Genomic DNA, 22,458 nt, shown 5'->3' with positions numbered 1-22,458 from the left:
CAGTGTTTGCCAGTGAAGTGATACTTTTGTTTACTCCTCTCTCTTTGAACAACATAGTTTTCCCTGTGTGGGAAAGTGCACCTTGCCTGGAGGTACTGAAATACCTGCTTGATGGGTGAATTGGAAAACAAAATGTGTACAGCGACTGTGTGTTTACGAATGTGGTCTTTTTATACCATACTGCCTATGTTTTGAAAGAATATACGCAATGGGCACTGAAACGGGTCCGGTCCAGGCCCTGTAGTCATGGCCTTACCTTTTCATGCAAAAGCACTCACTAATTTCAGAATAATGAGTGTAAAAGGAAAAAGGTAACCATGACTGAGAGGGAGGGAGACGGGGAGAGGGAGGGAGACGGAGAGGGAGGGAGACGGAGAGGGAGGGAGAGAGGGGAAGAGGGGGAGAGGGGGAGGGAGGGAGACAGAGAGGGAGGGAGACGGAGAGAGTAAGAGGGGAGAGGGAGGGAGACAGAGAGGGGGAGACAGGGAGGGAGGGAGACAGAGAGGGGGAGACAGAGGGAGACAGAGGGGGAGGGAGACAGAGAGGGGGAGAGAGAGGGAGGGAGACAGGGAGGGAGGGAGACAGAGGGGGGAGGGAGACAGAGGGGGGAGGGAGACAGAGGGGGGAGGGAGACAGAGAGGGGGAGACGGAGAGAGACGGAGAGGGAGAGAGACGGATAGAAAGAGAGAGGAAGGGAGATGGAGGAGGGAGGGAGATGGAGGAGGGAGGGAGACGGAGGAAGAGGGAGGGAGACAGAGGGAGAGGGAGGGAGACGGAGTGAGAGGGAGGGAGACGGAGGACGGAGGGAGACGAAGGAGGGAGGGAGACGGAGGAGGGAGGAAGGGAGATAGAGAGATATGTGTATGCCAGGTCCGGTGGCTCAGTGGACGAAGGCGTCCGCTGCAGGGACCTGTGTTCCACCTCATGGTCACAGTTTTTTTTTGTTGCTCTAGCCCCGCCCCTCCCCCAATGACCCCACCCCCAAGGTGCGGCCCTCGGCCACAAACCACACTGTAAATTTGGCCCCCAAGAGAAAGTTTGTGAGTACCCCTGCTCTAGAATGAGCAAGAAAGCATACAGGCATTAAATAGCATATAGGCATATAATAACAATGTAGATCAGTGAATGGGTAAAATAACATATAGGCTTAGTATAATAGTGCAGCCCATCAATGAAGCCATAACAGCACAAGTTGCTCGCAGGATGATATTATGGGCATACCATAGCAAGTTCTGCATCAGGGGCTCCGGAGGTGGTGGGGAGCTGTTGCAGGCAGAAAACAATGGGCTTCAGCAGCAGTTGATCCGATGCAGGCAGGCTGTGACAGTGGGGACGGAGCTACGGGGGCAGCCCGCAAGTGACAGGCCGCCAGGCTGTTCTGCCGCTGTGTGAACACCAGCCTGAGGGGTTGGGAGTGCGAGGTGAGCGACGCAGCTCCAGGCCCGATATGAGGGGCGGTGGTCCCCCAAAGCCTGGCACCAGTAATCCTAGAAGAGAAAGACTCAAACCAGAAAGAAAGTCTAATTTTGGGTTACAGTCTTTACTTTTTTCAACCCTGTGGTATCTGTGGATATTGATTTTATTGTTTTATTTTCTGTGGCTTTTTAGGGTGTAAAATGTCTAGGGTTTGTGAAATACCAAGAATGCTATGCTTGAACCAGGGATTTTGTGACAGCAGGATTTTCAGGTCACTTACTGTTTTGCAGCTGTTTAGCACACCTCAATTGTAGACATGCTTACTGTATTGGAAGGCACTTCTTATTAAGGAAAGCTGTGAGGCTACCCACTTCTTATCAGTTATGTGTTTAAAAATCAATGCAACTTTGCTTTAAAATGCTGTAAATATAGACCAAGCAATATAAATCTAGATCAAAATTCCGTAATCACTATGCAATCGTGACTATAATGAATTCAGGAAAAATGACCATTTTAAAATGTAGCCTGTCTTGATTCTGAAAAGGATTACCAGCTCCAACCACACTAATACATTTATCAATACCTGACTATATTTTGACAATGTTTGTTGATAAGGATAATGCAATTGTGTCACATTCGTTTTTGTTCTATTTTCTCTGTAACCACAGTATGCTCTCCCATCTTCATGTCAAGCTAAATGGTAATCCCTGTGAACTGTTACATACTTTATAAACAAATATCCAACTTCATATGTGTATGCCTCATCTGTGAAAACAATGCAGCTTATGATGGGACATATAACCTTATGCTTCATTTACATTCTTGCTTTCCCTGTGGTTGAGCTACTGCCATGTGGCTAATTTCCTGAAGAACTATATTACCATTATCAATCTCTGTCACTCAGCGCGAGTTCTTTCAGGCTCCCACATTTTACAGCCACATCTTCTCTATGGGTATGTTTTCTAAGAAAACCATTCATAAAACGCTACGCTGCAAATACACGTGCAAAAGAGTGGAACAGATGTACTGTAAAAATGCTGCAATGGTTAACATGAGATATTAAAGCATGCTTTCACCACTTTTGTATTTTCTTTCACACGGTATATTTGAAAAGGAAAATATTTCACCCATTCCTATAACATATGCCCATGCACATGTTCTATCCAGTAACAGCAATTTCGCAGAAAGGCAACACAGGCGAAGAACTGGTGAATGGGCACAATGCAGAACAAGATGATGCAATGGGCGAATTCGCAAATAACACATTTGTAAACAAATGCTTAAGAAGCGAATCACAAGTTTCTGACGTCAGCTAACAGGACATACTTCTCGCCACTTTTTTTGCAGAAATAACTTTCGAACTTGTTTAAAGTGTAGAGGGCAAACTGTCAAACTTCCAGGTCGTCAGAGACTCAGCCCCTGACTCAGGAGCGCCTGCTGCATGTAGAAATCCCAGTCTCACTAGCAGCGATACCTAGTCTATCAGTAGATCTGAGGGTGCTTTGGATACGCTAAGGCAGAGATGAATGCTGAGACGGCTACATGGTTGTTTTTCCAGCTTAACATTCATTTTTGTTCTAGTGAATGCAGGGGGGAAAAGTACACAAGAGAGACAGCACAAAACACTTAACACAAAAGAAAACAAGCATTGGCATAGGCAATAGGTCTTGCTTTTGGGACCTCATAAGTGTTTAGCCATGCAACAGTTAATCTTGTTGCACCAAGGATATTGTGCTGGATAACTAAATACTTATAAGGTCCCAAAGGCGAGACCTATTGGCTATGCCAATGCTTGCTTTAGGATTTGTGCCCTGGCATTGGGGGATACAAAGTGAGGAACAACGAGTTCATATTGTTTAACATTTTTTGATATTTTACTTAAGTGGTCAAAACAGACCGATGGATGAATAGAAGAATATCAGATGAAGGAAGAAGTAATGGTAAATTGATCAAGATTATTTGTATGTTCTAATTCACTTTAGTCCTCAACTGACAAATAATAAATTATACTTTTTGAGTTTTGTAGGATAAAACTCATTATGCTAGAGATTGTTCATGTCTATATTACACTATGAACCATGATGTTTGAGCACACAGGAGTGTGACACTAAGAAGTACACAGCATCAGCACAGGTAAGCTGCTACTAAAGTGAACGGAACACAGAAACCAGGATAAGCATATCCACCGGGCTTGATAAAGGTCACAGTACACAATAATTAGTTTTTATGTAGCACTTAATATCACATTTACACATACGCTGGGCGCTAGCCAATGAACTAATATCCAATTTAAGGGTCCTCAATATGTCGACCTCTGAAGGATAACTGGATATTACCTACATGCTCTTCTACGTCCTCCCACGTCACCACCACACGCGTGGGTAATATACTACCACCACAGCATTTACACCCCTTCTCTGTCCCAGGAGGCACTGGTGGGGCGGGTGAGGGCTAGCAGAGAAAGATGTCAGTTTTCTCAGACGGACTGTGATGACGGGCGGCCTGAGATGAACGAGGCTGCGGTTGTGCATCGTGTCACCTGCATGCAAATGTAAGGGACACGAGCAGGATTCGTGAGGACCTTCAAAAAGGGTGTTAAAAAGAGAAGACAAGCGCGTGCCTCGTGCGGCAGCAGGGGGAGGGGGCCTGCGCGAATCACTTTCGGGAGCGAGCGGTTGGCGCCGCGATTATTGATAACATATGGCGCCAGCCGCTCGCTCCCGCAAGTGAATCTCCAGTCGTGCACGCGTTGCCATTGAAGGCAATGGAACGCGTGCACATTTTTGGCTGAAAAGCCGAAGCATCGCTAAAGGTCTTTTTGCCTAAGCAGCGCATGCGCGCTACGTAGGCGAGACCTAAAAAGTAGTGCTTGAAAAGCAAGCGGTGGAAGCAGAGATGCTACCCAATCAAAGAGGTGCTTCATAGGAGGGACAAACACAAAATTGAGAATCTATGACACAAATAAGAAGCAGAGAAACAAGAGTGATAGGAAAGCCATCCAAAGATAAGCAATGGGCGGCCAAGTACCTCTATCTAGCTTCAAGCCACAATATGTCTTGAAACAGAGAATGTGCTGTCTAGTAGGCTCAACCTAAAAAAGTGCTCAGCTGTATTGCAAGGAAGGAAACGGGATCCTGGCCCCTGAATACATTTTGAAACAATGCAGCAATCTGGTTCAAATGTGTTTTTCTGGCCATAGCTCACTGCATCTGCTGCACAGTGGGAAGCAATGGCACAGTAACTGTGTTTGCATAAACTAGGGATGGGAGAACAAAAAGGGGAAGCATGTTTTCAGACATTAGGTGGGGGAGGGCTGAGAAAAACATATTTTTCTAAGCAGGTTTATAAGAAAGAGATCCAATGCAGTCTAAGAACATACTTTGTATTTTACAAAGGGTTGGAAGGGAATGAAGAACAGAGTGCAATTAGTAAAGTATATAATTTAACAACAAATGGTGAAAATGAAGTCCAGGAACATAAGCAACATGAGCATGTAGATCAAATGTATTTGCTTGTAGAAGCGGCTAAAGGATTAAAACAACATGAAGGGAGAGTGTGAAGCTTAGAAGTGGGAAAAAGAAGATGGAGAGGCAGGGTGGGGGCTTAGAGAAGGACACAGGCGGGGTTAATCGCTATTTACGAGAAAGACAGGGGAAAAAAACACAACATGCATGGGTCGAGATCAAAAGGGAGAGAGAAAAGTGCCCTGAGTAACTGCGTCTGCTGCACCCATGGCTGTTACACTCATGAAAACGCGGGGTCAAAGGCCAAGGACAAGAGATGAATATATAGATACATTTGGGGGATGGGGGAAGGGAAAGACGGGAAATAGGTGTTGTTGCTGTTACCAAAGAACACTGCTATGAAACAGTAAAGTTTGTAGTTGGCAACAGAGGCAACTATAACACATATGGAAGTGAGCAGTGTGATAGCCAGGGTGTAATGTGCCCTAGTGCAAGGAAGGAAATAGGATTCAGGCTCCTGTTTAAAATGCAAAATGAAGCAATAATCTGGTCCCAGAGTCCTGTGTGTTCCGAAGACACTGCTTCCTCGGCATCAATAGGGAGTATGCCCCTGGAAGTGCAAAGGCTGGGAATGGGAGAGGAATAGGCATGGTGAGAGGCCATAGAAGAGCAGTAACTGTGGGTTGGTGCTGTTACAGAAGGACACATCTTCATAGTTTGTAGGTGATAACACAAGCAGGTGCAAAGTATAAAAAGGTACACAGTGGCAGAGCGTCATGGGCTGTAGTGCAAGGAAAGAAATTAGCTGCCTGGCTCCTGCTTGAATTTTGATATAAAGCAGTAATCTAGTTTGAATGGGTTTTTGGGGCACAGTGCCACTGCACCTGCTCCACTAAGGAAGGCATGGCCCAGTATGTGTAGTTGAGTAGGCTAGGGGCCAGAGGGGTAGAAAAAGAGGCATGTTTTGGGAAGGGTCTGCGATGGATTTGAAATAGCATACTTTATATTTTAGAACAGGTTGGAAGGGCATGATGGATGGAGTGTAATTGGTAAAGTACATAATTCAACAAATGGTGAATGTGAAGTTCAGGAATATAAGCAGTTGTGAATGTAAATAAAATACAATTACACGCAAAGGTTGCTGGAGGGTTAAAAGACCATGAAGGGATGGTGTGAAGCTTAGAAGTTGAAAAGGAAGATGGAGAGGCATAGTGGGGGCTTATGGATATTTGCAAATAAGACCGGTGACAATAACCACAAAATGTGTGCGTCAAGATCAAAAGCACACGGGAAACAGACAAGGGGAGAATGGTGGAGGAGAAAAGCAGAAGTGTTAAATTCATACATAGCACTGCAATTTGGTATTTGACAGTGATGCCCTAATCATGCACCTTCCAAATACCATACCAATAAATCAAATTGGGATTCGGTAACATTAGAAACTGCTTATTTGTGGGCACATATGGGCTGACTATTCGAATTGGCTAGCTTCCAACTGCAAAAACCCTTTTGATTGTATGGCCTAAAGATATGAATATACCTCAAGTTTTTATATTATTGCAGTACGTAAAACAGTGTACCTCGTTGTTCTGAGCCAGAAGCAAGACTCCCCCTGCTATTTTTTATTTTAGAGTGTTCTATAAAGAGATCAAATGACCCAAGGGTATCATAGTGCTGTACATAGGGTTGAATGAACAAATGATAGGTATAGACGGGTACATCAAAAGTAAGTGCCACAATAGGCCGTTGCAACAGATATCACATTAAACGACTGTCATTCCATTAATATTCCATTAGTCTAGATTGATCTAGCATCTTCCTGATGGGTATTTGCTGCTGCTCTGAACTATTCAGATCCAGGCACCCAGGGCAGCAGTGTTTCCACTGGTTCTCCTGTAAACAACGTGCTTCTGACCAAACTCAACGGACAATGGACCCAAATACCTCAACGACAGAATCAACTTCCACGTACCCCAAGGGAACCTCCGATCCTCCAACCTCGCACTGGCCGAAACCCCGCGCATCCACAGAGCCAGAGCAGGTGGAAGATCTTTCTCTCACATTGCAGCCAAGACCTGGAACGAGCTACCGGCAGACATCAGACGCGCCCCCTCCTTGAACACCTTCAGGAAGACCCTCATGACCTGGCTCTTAGGCTAAACCGATAAACAGATCTGCGGACCCTTCCCCCCAGCACCTTGAGACCCTCACGGGTGAGTAGCGCGCTTACAATTCCCTGATTGGTTGATTGATTGAAACTCGAGATTGCTGCCATTGTGACATCCTTTGTGCCTTGGGGTGGGGCTCTCTGAGAGTCTATGAAAGGAATCTATTCATTAGGATCTTTTTACACCTCTTTTTTAAATAAGTGGGTCAATGGGTTTGAACACACCATGGGTGGTAAGGACTTCCAGATCCTTGGCACCGCCCCAGAAAAGGTGCGTGTGTACGTTTTTTGTTTTCTGGGAGGTTCCAGCCTGAGAGAGTTAGCACTTCTTAAGTAGTGGCTGCCACCGGAGATTCAATTTTTTTCTGCCAGGTAACTTGGTTCGTTAAAATGTGCTGTGTGTGTGAGGCAGGCAATTTTCAAATGCGTTCTTGCCTCAAGGGGAAGCCACTCTAGATACTTAGCGATGGGGTGATGTGGACAAAGCGTCTAGTTCCTGTTACCAGTCTTGCTGCAGCATTAACAGTAGTTTTGAGAGGACCTGTACTCGCTTTGGGTAGACCTGACAGAGTCGCCGCGCTATATTCTATTCTGGAGACCACAAGTGATTTTACTGCTTGGTTTAAGTCTGAAGGTGGTAAAAATAGTTTCAATTTCTTCAGTAATCTGAGTTGGAATGCCGCACTGCGTGTGGTAACACTGATGTGAGCTCTCTTGTCCCTGCTAGAGCTGTGGACAATGAACCTGTGGACTGAAAATAAGCTATGTCATTAAAAATGTCAGATGTTTAAATGGCCACATACTTCTTTACCATTCTATCCAAACTCTCATTAGTCAATATGTGGGGCTTGTCTGTTTGTACACTGAGTTTGGGAACCTTCTTTTCCAGAACCTTCAAAAATTTAAGACTCTTCATCACATCTAGCACAAACAAAATCCTGTCACTGGAAACATTCACACCAATTAGTTACTTTCTGAGAAAGCATGAAGAAATATTGCATTATGTGTTGACCTCAAGAGGGAATGTACTTATTAGGCCCCAGAAGCTTCACTGTGTGTTGTGACCACTGGATGAAGAATCGCTCCTCTAAGTCTGCCTTCACTTCTCTTCTGAGATTTCTTTCAATGTGAAATATTTGATCTGGGCTCAATGAAGGGGGCAGAAAGTTTTGGCTTTCGTTTTAAGATTGACCCCTCCCAGTCTTTCGCAGATGGTTTAATATTCTCCCTTCCTTGCCTCTCTTGAGTGAAACCTTAGCTCCTCTTTCGCTTCGATATGCATACCTCACGATTATGGGATATTATAACTTCTATCCAGGGTGTACAAATGATCCAGAAGTAGTTAATTTTATTGATACCCAAAGCATGATTGGGTTGCATCGACTTGTCACAGCACCTACACATACTATACAGGTGTGTACCTCTGCCCTGAGTCCCCGACTGTTTGTGAAACTGTTATCCTGACTTTTTTTATTGGCCCTACAACCAAATTAATCTAGCATGTGCGGAAAGGCCCAGGCTTGTCCATGCAAGAAAAAGGACCACAATTTGTTGTCTGACCTTGAGGGGCACATCAAGGGGGCCCCAATAACCAAAATGTACCTGCAGTTTATTTCCTGGGTTCATCATATGAAGTGTTTTGTGGGTGAATAGTCTTGACCAGACGCTTTTGTGTGTGAAGCAAGAGGATCATGTGCTGAACTCATTTGTGTAATCTTCTGCTTTAGTGTGACTGCCAGACTGTTGCAGTGACATTTGATGTGTGTGTCGACTCTGTGTATGTGCAACAAGTGTGTAGCAGGAACAATCTGCATCTGGTAAACATCTGAAACAATATGTGATGGGTGTAAGTGTTAGGTAATAATCAAGACCAGGTTATTGATGTTACATGCGAAATGTTAAATTTCAGACTGTAATTGACCGTCATGTGAGCACGGAGCATATCCTACATGCCACTGGAGATTTAAAAAAAAAAAAACACTGGTAATTTGCGCACTCATATGATGGCGCCTTACAGCATGAAGCACATTAAATGACAGTATACATGCAACATGGTTTAGACACAGAAAGCAAGCCCATCGGCCATATTCTTCTTGAGATTCGCGCTCTCACATGACGGTCAATCGCAGTCTGAAATTCAGGATTTCGCATGTAACATCAATAACCTGGTCTTGATTATTACCTAACACTTACACCCATCATATATTGTTGAGTACTCTGAGACACAACTGGGGTTAAGCCAGTAAAGCAATTCTTGAAAACACATGTGTTATACAGGACACATTAACACAATATTTTTCACAACACATAAAAGAGGCAACGTTATAATACAAGCCTGGTGAAGTGGGTTGTTTACACCATTACTTGTCGTTTCATTTTAACCCAATTTTTTGTTTTCTAGGAACACATCCCCTGATGAAGGGCAGTGATATGCCCGAAATGCATTGGGGACATCCTTAATCTTCGTTTGATATTTACCCATTGACACAAATGGTTTATGTTATAACAAGAACAAAATGGAAGATTACAACATGAGAAATGAATCTTTGTTGTGAAAGCAAATAAAGAAACTCAACTGGAAATAGAGTTTGACTTTGAGATTGAATTTGGGAAAGAAAATTCCTACCTAAAGTTCTCCAATTGTAAAACCCTGGCAGTGTACTAAAGGGACGCTTCCCAGTGGGGAAGCGCAACAGTTATTGCGTTTGACACACGCCCAGGATCAGAGGGCGATACCTTTGATGCACGCCAACCAACCCCTAAACACATGCTATTAAAATTTGTTCTATCAGAAGGATTATCAAAGGAGTGCGTGATCCATACCTTTTGAATACTTTCTTGTCGGACCAGGATACACAGCACCCAACGCAGACATGACTTATGAAGAGATTTCGAATTTGACAGATAAACAAGCGGATACTTTCATGTTTACCGAAAATGAAGTTCAACCAATTTACTCACTCATTGGCGAAATTGAAACGACCACCACCAGCTCGGGATCAGTCCAGAGCAACATTAAGCAATTGCTATATTTAACTAAAAGGGAGATCAGCCAGCGGCTGCATGCTAGCACACTCATCAGGTATCACTGTGTTCAGCGGATCTCTAGGGGACTTTAGATCCCTTTAAAGCCGTCTCTGTGCAAGAATGATTCCAAATTTATAGACAGATGGTACGGCATCCTCAATAAATGTTCGCTTGACCTGATTCTATTGATTGTAGAGGAACAACCAAAGATTCTGGACAAATTGGACAATTAAATCAATTATTGAAAAAGCGAGCTATCATAGAAATTGAGCGCAGATGAATGGTCCAAGGTTTTATCAGACATAAATGAGCAACTGGCCCGTCACACTCAAGAGATCAACTAACAAAAAGTGAGAATGTTTCGAAGAGACACAATAGACTGTAAGCTAGGGGAGGTCTATAACTGGGCAGAGGTCTATGCAAGAAGAAGGCAAAATAGACCCCAAAACAAGGCTTCCGATACCAAAACTTCATCTGCGGGTAGTGACTCTGAGATGAACAGAAATACAACTGAACGAGTGGCCTCAAGTGCTCAACCAAGCCAGTAGAAACATGCCTCTCACTGAAACATCGTTGACACCGGGTACATCAAATGCCATAGCCGTTCCGTTTTAGGAGCAGGCCCCTTAGGAAACGACGAACCAGAAGGGACAAAGGGAGAGCCAAGCACAGACCCGACCACATCCAAGCGATTAACCAGGAGCCAGAGGTCATGAACAAAAAGAACCTGGTCATTAACATCTCATCATACAATTTAAGCTCACTAGAAACTGAAATTTTGCAAAAAGGTACCTCATTTGTGCCCACTTACAAGTCCAGCATATTGGAGACGGAGGTCAGCATATTTAGGTTCATGGGATCTATCAGACTAAGACATTTTTTTGAGGACGTAGTTACGGAGCAACAACCTTGGACTGAAGACACCTTGAAGGGATTGAGACCCAAGAGTTCTTATATGGCGCCTGTTAGCCATAAGATATTGGATGCCTTCAAAATCTTCGTGAAAAAGGATCTACAACATTATAAAACCAAGAATATTAGACAATCAAAACTGACTACAAAGGAAAGAAGTATTGTACAACGTTTGGCAAAACAACCCACAGATCAAATGTGTTAAAGCAGACAAAGGTAGAGCCCTAGTTGTAATGGATGCATCTTACTACGATTACAGAATAAATGAGCATGTTGAGGATCAGACCACTTACATAGAATTAGGGTACAATCCAACTGAAGAATTCAGAAGAGAACTCAAGGAGCTAATAGATAAAGCGGTGGCTTTTGGAACCATCACAGAAACAGATCAGAGATACTTCACACAAGAGTTTCCGAAAAGCCCTACGCTAAACATGTTACCTAAAATCCACAAGGATTTAGGAAAACCACCAATGAGGCCCATAATATCCACGTGGGGCTCAATACATGAACCTGGGGAAAAATACCTTGACCGACATTTACGGGACTTTGTACAGCGCATGACTACCTACATTAAGGATACCACGGATTTTCTATTGAAAATCAGGAACTTGGATATCCATTGGAGTAAACCAATATTTTTGTGAAAGATCGACGTAAGGGCCCTGTACACCTCGATCCCACACGATTTAGGGATAGAAGCGGTTGAATTGTTCTTACTCGAATCAAGCATCAAGCAGGATCTAAAGGTTTTTCTTTTGGAGTTACTCCAGTTTACCCTGTATCACAGCTATTTCTCACACAACGAGATGTTCTTCCTGCAACTTACAGGGACATGAATGGGAAATTGTGTAGCCCTCAGCTATCCAAATTTGTTCATCCATAAGTTTAAACTGGACGATGTCTTACATGCAGAAACATGGAAGCAAAACTTGGGTTACATTTCTGAGGTAGATAGATGATATTTTTCTCATCTGGCAGGGTCCCAAGGAAGAATTAACCTTAGCTTTCGAAATTTTGAATCAAGTGACCAACCGCATCAGTTTCACTTACGACATCAATGACAAGATGATTAACTTTTTGGATGTGATTACCTACATCAATACTCATCAACTGGAAACATCTTTGTACAAAAAAGAAACCGATCGCAACAACTTACTGCATTTTAACACCTGTAACCAGAACGCATTAAAAGTCCACTTGCCGTATTCACAACTCTTGAGGATAAAGAGAATAGTGTCTGATCCAAACCAACTCACATCCAATATGACTAGCATGACAGACCGCTTCAAAGAGAGATGAAATCCCATCAACATACTCACTTCAGCCACAACCAGAGCATCAACAATACCGCGCACCCAACTACTGATTACCAAAAGATTACAAATCAAATCGAACAGAATGGTCATGGTATCTAAGCTTACAGAAAGCATTGGACTCAAAATAATTATCCTCAAATATTGGCCCATGCTCTAACTGGAGCCAGATTCCAAGGGACTGTTCACAGACATACCATTGTTTGCTTAGGAAAGGAGCAAAAACCAATGAATTATTAAGAGCAAAGAAAACCGACGGAGACATTAAGATACACAATGGCAATGCCCCGCGCTTCAACTGCAGCAATTGCAACAGTGTTATTAAAGGAAACATCATTAACCACCCAACCAAGGGATACAAAATCAGATTTCACACCACAGCTATGTGTGATTCGAAGAACGTTGTGTACCTACTGAAGTGCCCATGCGGGCTCACCTACATGGGGAAAACGGAGAGGAAAAAAAAAGGCAATACTGAACGAACACAAGAGTCATATCAGAAACAAAACCACTAAACCAGTCTTGGCAGTGCACTTCTTGGCTCAAAACCACAATATCAGCCAGTTACACTTTTTTGGTCTTGGAAAAAGTGGATCTCAAAGAAGGAAGAGACAACGTAAATTCTTGCCACAACGGGAAACCTCCTGGATAAAACGGCTGAACACGCCGATGCCATGCGGCCTAAATGACCGCATTGAATATAGCTGCCTTTTATAAGATTTTGGAGCTTTTCTCTTTCCAACCTAGTTCACCGGTGTGGCTTCTTTTGTCACTATACCTGTTCACTTTTTTTCACTATACTTGTTTACTTCTTAATTTTTTGAAATCTCATCTAATTCATTAGAACCCAAGCAAAGAGATATACAGGCTCCTGTGCTGTTTCACATTTTTAATATTCCATAGACTAGTTGTCGGTGGTTTTAACCCTATCCACTCCCTATTTCTTTTTTTTTTATGTTTGAAAGCTTTTATTAAAGAGTTGATAACAAAAGAAAGATATCAGCATACATTGCAATAATACAGAAACCATTGAAAAACTTAACACTGCTAATATCACTGTTAAAAACCTACAAAGCATTTTAAGAGAATTTTAACATTGAGGGAGGCAATGGGAGGGATAGGATAAGGGAGGAAAAGAGGGGGAAAGGGAAAGGAAGACATAAATAACATAATATAGACCATACATTATCTAATAATTACGACACATATTCAAATCGTATATATCAGCGATGCAAAATTACCATCATAAAACAAGCAATAGTATTAAACAAAACCCATACTGGAAAGCAAGAGGAGAGAGTTCTAGACGTTCAAGGAGGTTTAACATTTTCTGCATTGAGACATATAGGCTTCTTTAGGGCCAAGCAGTCCAAATAAGTGGTAAGAGGCAACCAGAAAAAATCAACATTACGAACAGGTTTACAAGTGGAGGCAAAGGAGACGTCCAATCTGTGAAAGTGGCATGATGAATTCCACCAGCCTTGTAAGGAAATAGAAGCTAGAGATTTCCAGTTTGAAGAAATGTGTTGGAAGGCAAGCGCAAGTGTCAGGTCAAAGAGACCGTGTAGATGAGCAGGGAGATTCAAGGAATCAGAGAGGCTACCCAAAAAGAGAAAAGAGTTTGTGAAAGAGGAAGGGAGAGGGAAGATACGAGAGAGGCATGACCACACTTTCCCCCAGAAGGTAGAAACAACTGGGCACAGAAAAAACATGTGAAAAGGGTCAGCATCAGAAGAGCCACAGGTCCAGCATTTAGAGTCAGAGGAGGGAGAAAAGCGGGAGAAAGAAAGGGGAGAAAGGTAGAGCCTGTGATACAGATAAAATAAGGATTGAGTAAGAGAAGCAGAGCGGGAAATTTTTAAAGATCTGGACCACAACTTATCCCACAGAGCAATCGGCCAAGTACAACAAAAATCCGATTCCCAAGAAAGCTGCACTTTAGATTTGACACGATTAGGATTAGGAGATACAAAAGATTTATAGATGATAGATGCTTTAGGGAGTGTAGCAAGAATATTAAGAAGAGAAGGAGGAGGTGACGATGATGATGAGGAGGGAAGAGAATAATAACGATCAAGGATAATTGCCATGAGGGTTGTGAATTTCCGCAGAAAGGAACGAGGGCACCGAAATAAAAGTTGAAATTGGGGAAAAGAGCAAGGGGATACACCGTCAAAAAGTTGGTTGACCCACATTACGCCCTTTACCCTCCATGCTCTCCAAAAAATGGGTCTATTTTTGAAAAGAATAAGAGAGTTATACCAAATAGGAGAATTTAAGAAGGATGTACGTGTGACCTCGGAGGGAAGAACCAAAGGACTTAAAAGAGAAGAGGTATGTTTGAATAGGGGGCAAAGAGAAAAAGGATTCCTGGCAGAGAATCGCATCACCTCAGCAAAGGAGAAGGGTAATAGTAAAGATTGTTCAATGAGAAGCCAAAGGGGCGTAAAAGGAGAAATAGTTGATGAGATCCATCTCGAAGCTTGACGTAAAGAAAAGGATCTATGATAAAGACGGAAATCAGGGAAGTTAACCCCACCATTAGATTTAGGCTTGCGGAGGGTGGCAATAGAAATTCTGGATTTCTTACCTTTCCAAAGAAAACGAGAAAGGAGAGAATCAATTTTTTAAAGTAAAATGTAGGGATATGAACCGGTAACATAGAGAAGGTATAAATTAAAATAGGGGCAATCATCATTTTAATTGAATCCAAACGACCCCACCAGGAAAGAAAGAGGGGATTCCAGGCTGAGAGCGACTGATCAATCCTGGAAATAACTGCCGACAAATTCAATTTAACCGAGGATGAGATGGAATTGGAAAACAGAATGCCAAGGTACTTAATCTTGGAGCTACTCCAGGCAAAACCAGTAGCAGTGAAAAGATGGGGGAGGCAGGATGAGGTGAGAGGGAGAATTTCGGTTTTGTCCGGGTTGATCTTATAACCGGAAACCAAAGAAAAGGAGTGAAACTCGGATAACAAGGGGGGAACGGAGGACTCAGGATCAGAAATAAATAATAAGATGTCATCCGCATAGGCAGAAAGTTTCAACTGATTAGAGCCATATGGGAAACCAGAAATGGAAGTGTTATTGCGAATGGAGGATAAAAAGGGTTCGAGAGATAAGACAAAAAGAAGTGGGGAAAGAGGACAACCTTGGCGAACACCCCTCTGAAGATTAAAAGATGGAGAGAGTTGTCCATTCACAAGTACCGAGGCCTTGGGGGCAGAATATAGGAGAGAGATAAGGGATATAAATTTGGGACCAAAGCCATGCCACCGCAATGAAGCAAACAAAAAAGACCAGTCAACCCTGTCAAAGGCCTTCTCTGCGTCAACAGAGATAGCAGCAAGAGGGGTTGAAAGTGAGGGAGCTTTATTTAGGACGTTAAGAAAAAGGCGAGAGTTGTCCGAAGTAAGCCTGCCCTTAACGAAGCCGCATTGCTCTTTGCCAATGAGATGAGGCATAAGGGGGTCTAGGCGCATTGCAAGTAATTTGGCAAAGATTTTGTAGTCTACATTAACTAACGAAATCGGTCGGTAATTTTTACAAAATTGGTGATCGCGACCTTCTTTGGGGATCAGACAGATGGTAGCATCTTGAAAAGTGCCTTCAGCCTTGCCAGATGAGGAAAATGATTGAAAGAGGATTAAAAGTTTAGGTAGTAAAATGTCTGAAAAGTGCAAATAAAATTCCACAGGAAAGCCGTCAGGGCCAGGGGTTTTGCCTTTAGTAAGGGATGTCAAGGCTGCAGAGAGTTCATGGAGAGAGAGATCGAGGTCAAGGTCCGGAAAATTCAGGTGAGAATTAGACGGTTTAGGGAGTTTCTCAAAATAACTCTGAATAAGGGAAGGAGTGGGAGGACACTCTGGGGTATAGAGATTCTGATAGAACAATTGAAACTGCTCAAGGATTTCTTTGTCTTTGTGGAGAAGACTGCCAGCAGAAGAATATATAGAGTCTATAAGAGTGCGCTCCTTACGGGATTTAAGATAATTGGCCAAGAGCTTACCAGATTTATTGCGACCTCCGTAATACCGTGCACTACTGCGAAGAAGAATCGAAGAAGCATTATCCGTAGTTAATTTGTTGAATTCTAGTTTAGCTCGCAGGAGATCTGGTGACATAAGTTTATCAGAAGAAGTGTAGAACTGGTGCTCCAGAAATTTTATATGGGCCAGGGATGACTTCCGCTTTTGAGTAAACTGTTTCTTCTTCCGAGAGACAAAGTCAATGATGAAACCCCTCGCAGAGGCTTTAAAGGAATCCCACAGAGTGTGGGAAGAAATGCTAGGGTCTGAATTAAGAGAAAAAAATTCCTCAACGAAAGAGCGAAAAGAATAAGAAAAATTGGGATCTGTAAGAAGTGCACTATTAAAGCGCCAACGGGAGGGTTTAGGATGTGGTGGGAGTAGGTCAAAATCTGTCACGATGGGAGCGTGGTCCGAGATGACAATAGGTTCAATGGAAGAAGACAGAACATTCTGAGATAAAGATTTAGAGAGGAAAATATAGTCAAGGCGAGAGAAAGATGAGTGAGGAGGAGAGAAAAAGGAATAATCCAACGTGTCAGGGTGTGAAAGACGCCAAGAGTCGATAAGGTGTGATTGTGAAATAGTATTAAGAAATTGTTTGTGGGGTTTGTGTGGTGTGAAACGGACTGTGGATTTACGGTCAAGGAACGGGTCAACAATCTGGTTGCAATCACCACCAAAAACAAATGATACATCCTTATATTGAACACATTTCTCTGTAATCAAAGGCCAAAAAGAACAGTCTGCTTGTACAGGCCCATAGACATTAAAAACAGTCAAAGGGATAGAGTTTAGCAGTAATTTGGCCAGTATCCAACGACCTTCAGAGTCCGTCTCCTGGGACAGAACCGTACATTTAAGCCTCTTGTGACAGAGGATAGCAACTCCATTCTTTTTGTTGTCAAAGGGTGAAAATGAAACTGTACCCACCCAACTTCTTTTTAACTTCAGAGATTCAACATCATTAAGGTGAGTTTCTTGCAAGAGAGCAATATCTGGATTGTAGGAGGCCAAATGGGACAAAACTCTCTGCCGCTTAATAGGGTTAATGAAACCTTTTACATTCCAGGTAATAACTTTGAATTAACAAATAACATAGAATCAAATAGAATAGAAGAGGTAAAGAAGAAGAGGCATACGCAAAAGACAAGTCGAAAAGGAGAAAACTTTGAGAAGTATCGATAAAGTAGGTTGAGAAAAGAAGGAGAGAGGTAAAGAGAAACAAAGGAGAATCGGAATTGATCAACCAGTACAGGGGAGAGAAAAGGAAAATACTCTGAATTTAAACGCAATAGAACATGAATAGAAACAGTACCTACAGCAACAATGAAAAAGCAAGGAGATATCATATCAAAGACAATAAATACTAACAAAAAGGAAAATCGCAACAAATGCAGGGAGGTAGAGACAGAAGGGAGAATATAAACAGAAAGATAAAAACATGATACAAATAAAGAAGAGACAAAAGAGAATAATAGGTTGAAAAAGACGAGGGAGAAAAGAGATAAAGGACAAGAGAAAAAAAGTACAAGAAGAGACAGTACATATCCAAAAAGGATGACTGAAGGTAACATACCTGAGGGGGACATAGAAAAGGTGGCGGGGTTGTGGAAGGATTCGAGAAGACTGACCACCCAAAACCAGGAGAACACACCGAGTCAGGACGGAAGACGAAAAAGACAAACCGTATGGAGTGAAGGAGAACACATCAGTCTGCCTAGATGAAGAAAAAGAGGATGTGAACAAATCAGATGGAGGAAAAAACAATAAAACAACATGCGTGGAAAAGAAAGAAACAACAATCTGTTAGATGAAAAAAAAAAAACTTGATCTAAGAGAAACGCACAATAAGACACAAAGCAATGCAAAAATCTTTTAGATAAAACCTGCAAGAAAAAAAAGAGAGTTAAGCATTCAACCACAAGCAGTAGAAGTATCCATGCCAGCATTAGACTGAATGTGAATAAAGTTTTTAAGTTCCGCAGGATCTTGAAAAGTCCAGGTTTGGTTCTGATGAGTAACTTTAAAGATGCAAGGGTGGAATAAGCCGTATCTGGCTCCAAGAGAGCGTAGAGGGGCACAAAGGTTCAAAAATTCCTTCCGCCTTGCAGCAGTTGCGTTTGAAACATCCTGGGAAAGAAAAACCCTCTGACCTAACCATGAAACTTGACGCTTGGCTCTAGCCGCAGAAAGGACCAGAAGAAGATCTGTAAACTTTAAGAAGAGAATGATAACTCCACGAGGCTTGGATGAGGTGGAGGAGCGAGGGCCAAGTCTATGAGCTCTTTGGATGCTAAGAGAGGTAGTGGCAGGCAAATCCAAAAGTTTCAGGAGGAAGGAGGAGAAAAACGAAACAGGATCATCCCCTTCCAGGGAATCTGGAAGGCCATAATTGCGCAGATTATTCCTCCTATTTCTATTTTCTAACTCCTCAGTGTGGCGCTGGAGGGCAAGGACGGACTTCTCTAATGAGGCAATACGTTGAGAATTGACTTGGATCTCTGAAACCTGCTGTTCCACCGAAGAAACTCTGTTATCCATAGTTGACCATTTTAGTTCAAAGTTCTGCATTTTGTTATTAGTCTCCTCAACAAATGGGCGTAAAGCACGGATCTCCTCCAGGAGTAACTCCAGAGAGATAGGAGAAGAAGGTTTGTCCGGAGGAGGAGAATCCTGCTTCAAGCGTTTAGAGGATGTAGAAGGAGAAGAGACCTTACTTGAAGAGGGCTGCGAGGAGGAAGCACGGTTAGGAGCTGAAGCCGCCATTTGGTCTGGAGTAGAAGACAAATCAGCAGCTGAGGAGGAGGCAGATGACGTCGCAGAGGCGTTTTTTGAGGGCACAAAAACAAACTTCGGATTACGTAACTTGCCCATAGGTATTGAGGGGCCAGGTAACCCAATGTACCAAGGCTAGGAGGAAGAGAAGAAAAAGAAACTTCCTGACCCTGACAGGCGGGAACCGTACAGTGCAGATAGGCGGCACAGATGTGAGGTCAAGACTGAACTGAGAGAAGTGTCGCAAAAAACATTCAAGTCCCCGCTGAAAAAGCTGAGGCAGAAAAAGGTGCGGCGCTTCAATAAACGCCGAGGTGAGAGTGGATTTTATTAAAAAAAAACATGAGAGCTGAACAAAAAATGTGCACGAGCAACCACCACAGCTATCATCAAACCTCATAGGATCGCAGCGCCAGATGAAGGCATTTATAACAAAGGGAAGTCCAGTGCCACTTCACATGGTTCAAAAACGTAATCCTGAAGAATCTCCTCAAAAAAGTAGTGAAGGCAAGTCAAAGAATAAAATGTAGTGCCCAAAAGCAAGTTAGCGCCATAAAAACAGTCATTCCACACATAGCGCAAAAAAGGGCATAAAATATCACCTCAGGAGAAATTCGCAGCTGGTAAAACCAAGTGGAGGAGCAGGCAAAATAGAAGTAAATATCAAACCTCCATAGCATTCCTGTGCAGAAACGACTCCTGTGTCTCCTCAAAAAGGCTTCAAAAATGCGTGGAAAACATACAATAGGAAAGTAAGCAGGCAGCATTTATGTCAGACTGTGTGAATGCATTGAGCGCTCCTAGATACACAAAATGGCGGCCGCACTGAGGAGGATCGAAAAAGCGGCATTAGTGACGCACGCAGGCACCAAAATCCAAAATGCAGACCTCAAAAGACAGGCGGCAGGCTCCAACGTTGGAATTCAGCGCAAACGCTCATGTCACGGTTTCGAGAGCGCAGGACATCGCGGAACATCGTCCCAGCATAGCGGAGCTCCCGTGCTAGGCGGCCATCTTCTTCGGCGTCCAAGCCACGCCCCCCTCCACTCCCTATTTCAATCTCTTCTTTTTCACAATCTTCTCTTCTCCTTTTTAGGTCGAGCCTAAACAGCACTTGTGCTGTAGGTGATCTGTTGTATCTCGGTTATGTGGTTATGACTCCTCCCACACATTCGATTGGCCTTTTAGTTTGTCTTTTTGGAATCGTAGCCTGCAAATCGCTAATAGTTGAGTGTATGTCCCACCTCTTTAGAAAAGTTCACTCCCACGGCATATTGCCGCAGGAGCAAGCAGCGGCGCACAGGGCGCCAGCTGCCTCCTTGTCACCGTGTGCCCACCCCCATCACGCCTCCTTGTCTCCATCTGCAGTCTTTGCCCACCCCCACCACTCTTCCATCTCCCTGTGCCCGCCCCCACTACTCCTTGGAGATCGTTGCAATGTTTTCGTCTTATTTAAATTAGCATGCCTCCCCCCCTCCCCACACATCCAGGTGGCTGCATCCTGACTCAGTCTCCTCTGCAGCCGAGCTCCATGCCTATGTATGGAGCACCCGCCCTTTTGGATAGGAAAAAAGGGCACCAGGGCGCAGTATAGAAAGTTTCCCTGCCGGTACTGCCCCACCATTCCTCGTCTCCGTGTGCTGTGTTTACCCGCCCCCACCATTCCTCCTTGTCTCCCTGTGCCCGCCCCCACTACTCCTCGGGGATCGCTGCATCTCAGTCCAAAACAAACAGGGAAGCGGAACCGGAAACAAACCCTGGGAGCTAGAAGAGACCCACCAGAGGAGCAGACCCAGTCCGCACCCACCGTGGGGGCAGCGTGCCCTCATGGCCTCCTACACTCCTGGGCTGCTGCCAGCATCCCGCAGCCAGGAGGAGTATGTGCGGGCCAAATAGGACGAGTTGGAGCGCTACAAAGGTACGAGCACACCCCGGGTGGAGAGGAGGGGGGTCACAGAGGGCGCCGGAGGACTATAAAGGCTTCTTTGGACCTGCCTTTCTATGTGCTTGGGGGTTGGTGGGGGGTTGTCAGAAGCTGGTGCTGATAGAGCGGTGTACATCTGCTGTTGCAAACCCAGGGTGGGGCTCCCATGGTCAAGGTAGCATGAGGTCGGAGTGGTGCTTTACCCTAAGATATTATGACATGACAGCTGGCCTGTGAGTGCCCAACCGGATTAACCGGTTCACAGCAAAGTAGACTAAGCAGCTGGTAGGGACAGCATCCTTGGGATGCCAGGAAGTGTGTCGGAGCCCTCAGCATTGGTGTTTCAGGGGCACATGCTGCGAGGTGTGCATCAGCCTCGGAATGTGAGGTACTTAAGTATTGGTTTGGCAGGAGCATTGATTCATTCGGTGTCAGGAGTATTATGTGTAGGGTGGTAGGGACCTTGTCTTGTTGAGAGTAGTAACCCTGGCGTTTTATGGGCGCCAGAGGTATAGTGATAGTTGAAGTACCAGGTTATGTCATCGGCACTCCATGTGTGGTGCCAGGAACACTAGTGCATTGAGGTCACACCCCTGGAATGTCAGGAGCCCCAGATGCGGTAGATGAGGTGCGTCCTACTCGAGGTGTCAAATGCATCCGTTCTGTGTTGGCAGGTGGACCAAGACTTCCCTGCCAGGGGCTCCAGGTGCTGGCTGTTGGGATCCTCAGCCTTGACTCTGAGCAGCATCAGTCTGTGTCCATATGTAGTCTCTGGAGCACCAGGTGTGGAGTGATAACAGGAGTACTAGATTACTTATGCCATTAGTGCTGGATGTCTAGTGTCAGGAGCTCTAGATAGAACACCACATGAGCAGTAAATGCACATTCATGTGGGATGAAAACACAGAATGTGAACAACGTCAAGAGTTGCACAATGGTGACACTGGGATAGGTGTAAAGGCCTGGCTGATCAGAAGGCATTGTAGAAGAGGTCTGTGGACACCCATAGGTAATATGATGTCACACTAGAGGCCTTGTGAGAGTGAGCAGGTGTAAAGGGTCTTTCCTTGCTGAGAGGACACTGGAAAAGGTTCCCGCTTTGTGGATCTCCTTGACGCCTTTGTCATTGCGAGCCCATGCCACAGGATCAGGAGAGATCACAGTGAAGGGGCTGTGTACGCCTGGTCGAGGTGATGAGGCTCTAGAAGATGACTGTGAGGCTTTGGCTGGCATGAGGGCACACTGGAGGGATTATGAAGACATACTGGAGATGAGGAGATGAAGCATCTGGATCTAGTCATCGAGCACTGCTCAAAGAAATCAGAGGAGTGTGCACACAATACATGTGCTGTCCTCGGTATTTAATTTTGGGCCGTCTTAGCTCCAAGGAGCAGCAGTGTGCTTTAGAGAACATTATTGTA

At 44.1% G+C, this 22,458-nt stretch overlaps 1 long non-coding RNA gene across 1 annotated transcript in view; it reads right to left on the bottom strand.

The window, feature by feature from the left end:
• The window catches only part of LOC146865595 (uncharacterized), a 117,178-nt gene extending 114,278 nt beyond the window's left edge, over positions 1-2,900 (bottom strand). The window contains exon 1 of the long non-coding RNA XR_014970328.1: positions 1,222-2,900. This is a non-coding gene — a long non-coding RNA (uncharacterized LOC146865595). The remainder of the gene's footprint in view (positions 1-1,221) is intronic.
• Between the last annotated feature and the right edge of the window lie 19,558 nt (positions 2,901-22,458).

The sequence above is a fragment of the Triturus cristatus genome, chromosome 2_1 (assembly GCF_964204655.1).
Source record: "Triturus cristatus chromosome 2_1, aTriCri1.1, whole genome shotgun sequence".
In the NCBI taxonomy this organism is placed as follows: Eukaryota; Metazoa; Chordata; class Amphibia; order Caudata; family Salamandridae; genus Triturus; species Triturus cristatus.
This window is presented reverse-complemented; position numbering and strand designations above follow the sequence as displayed.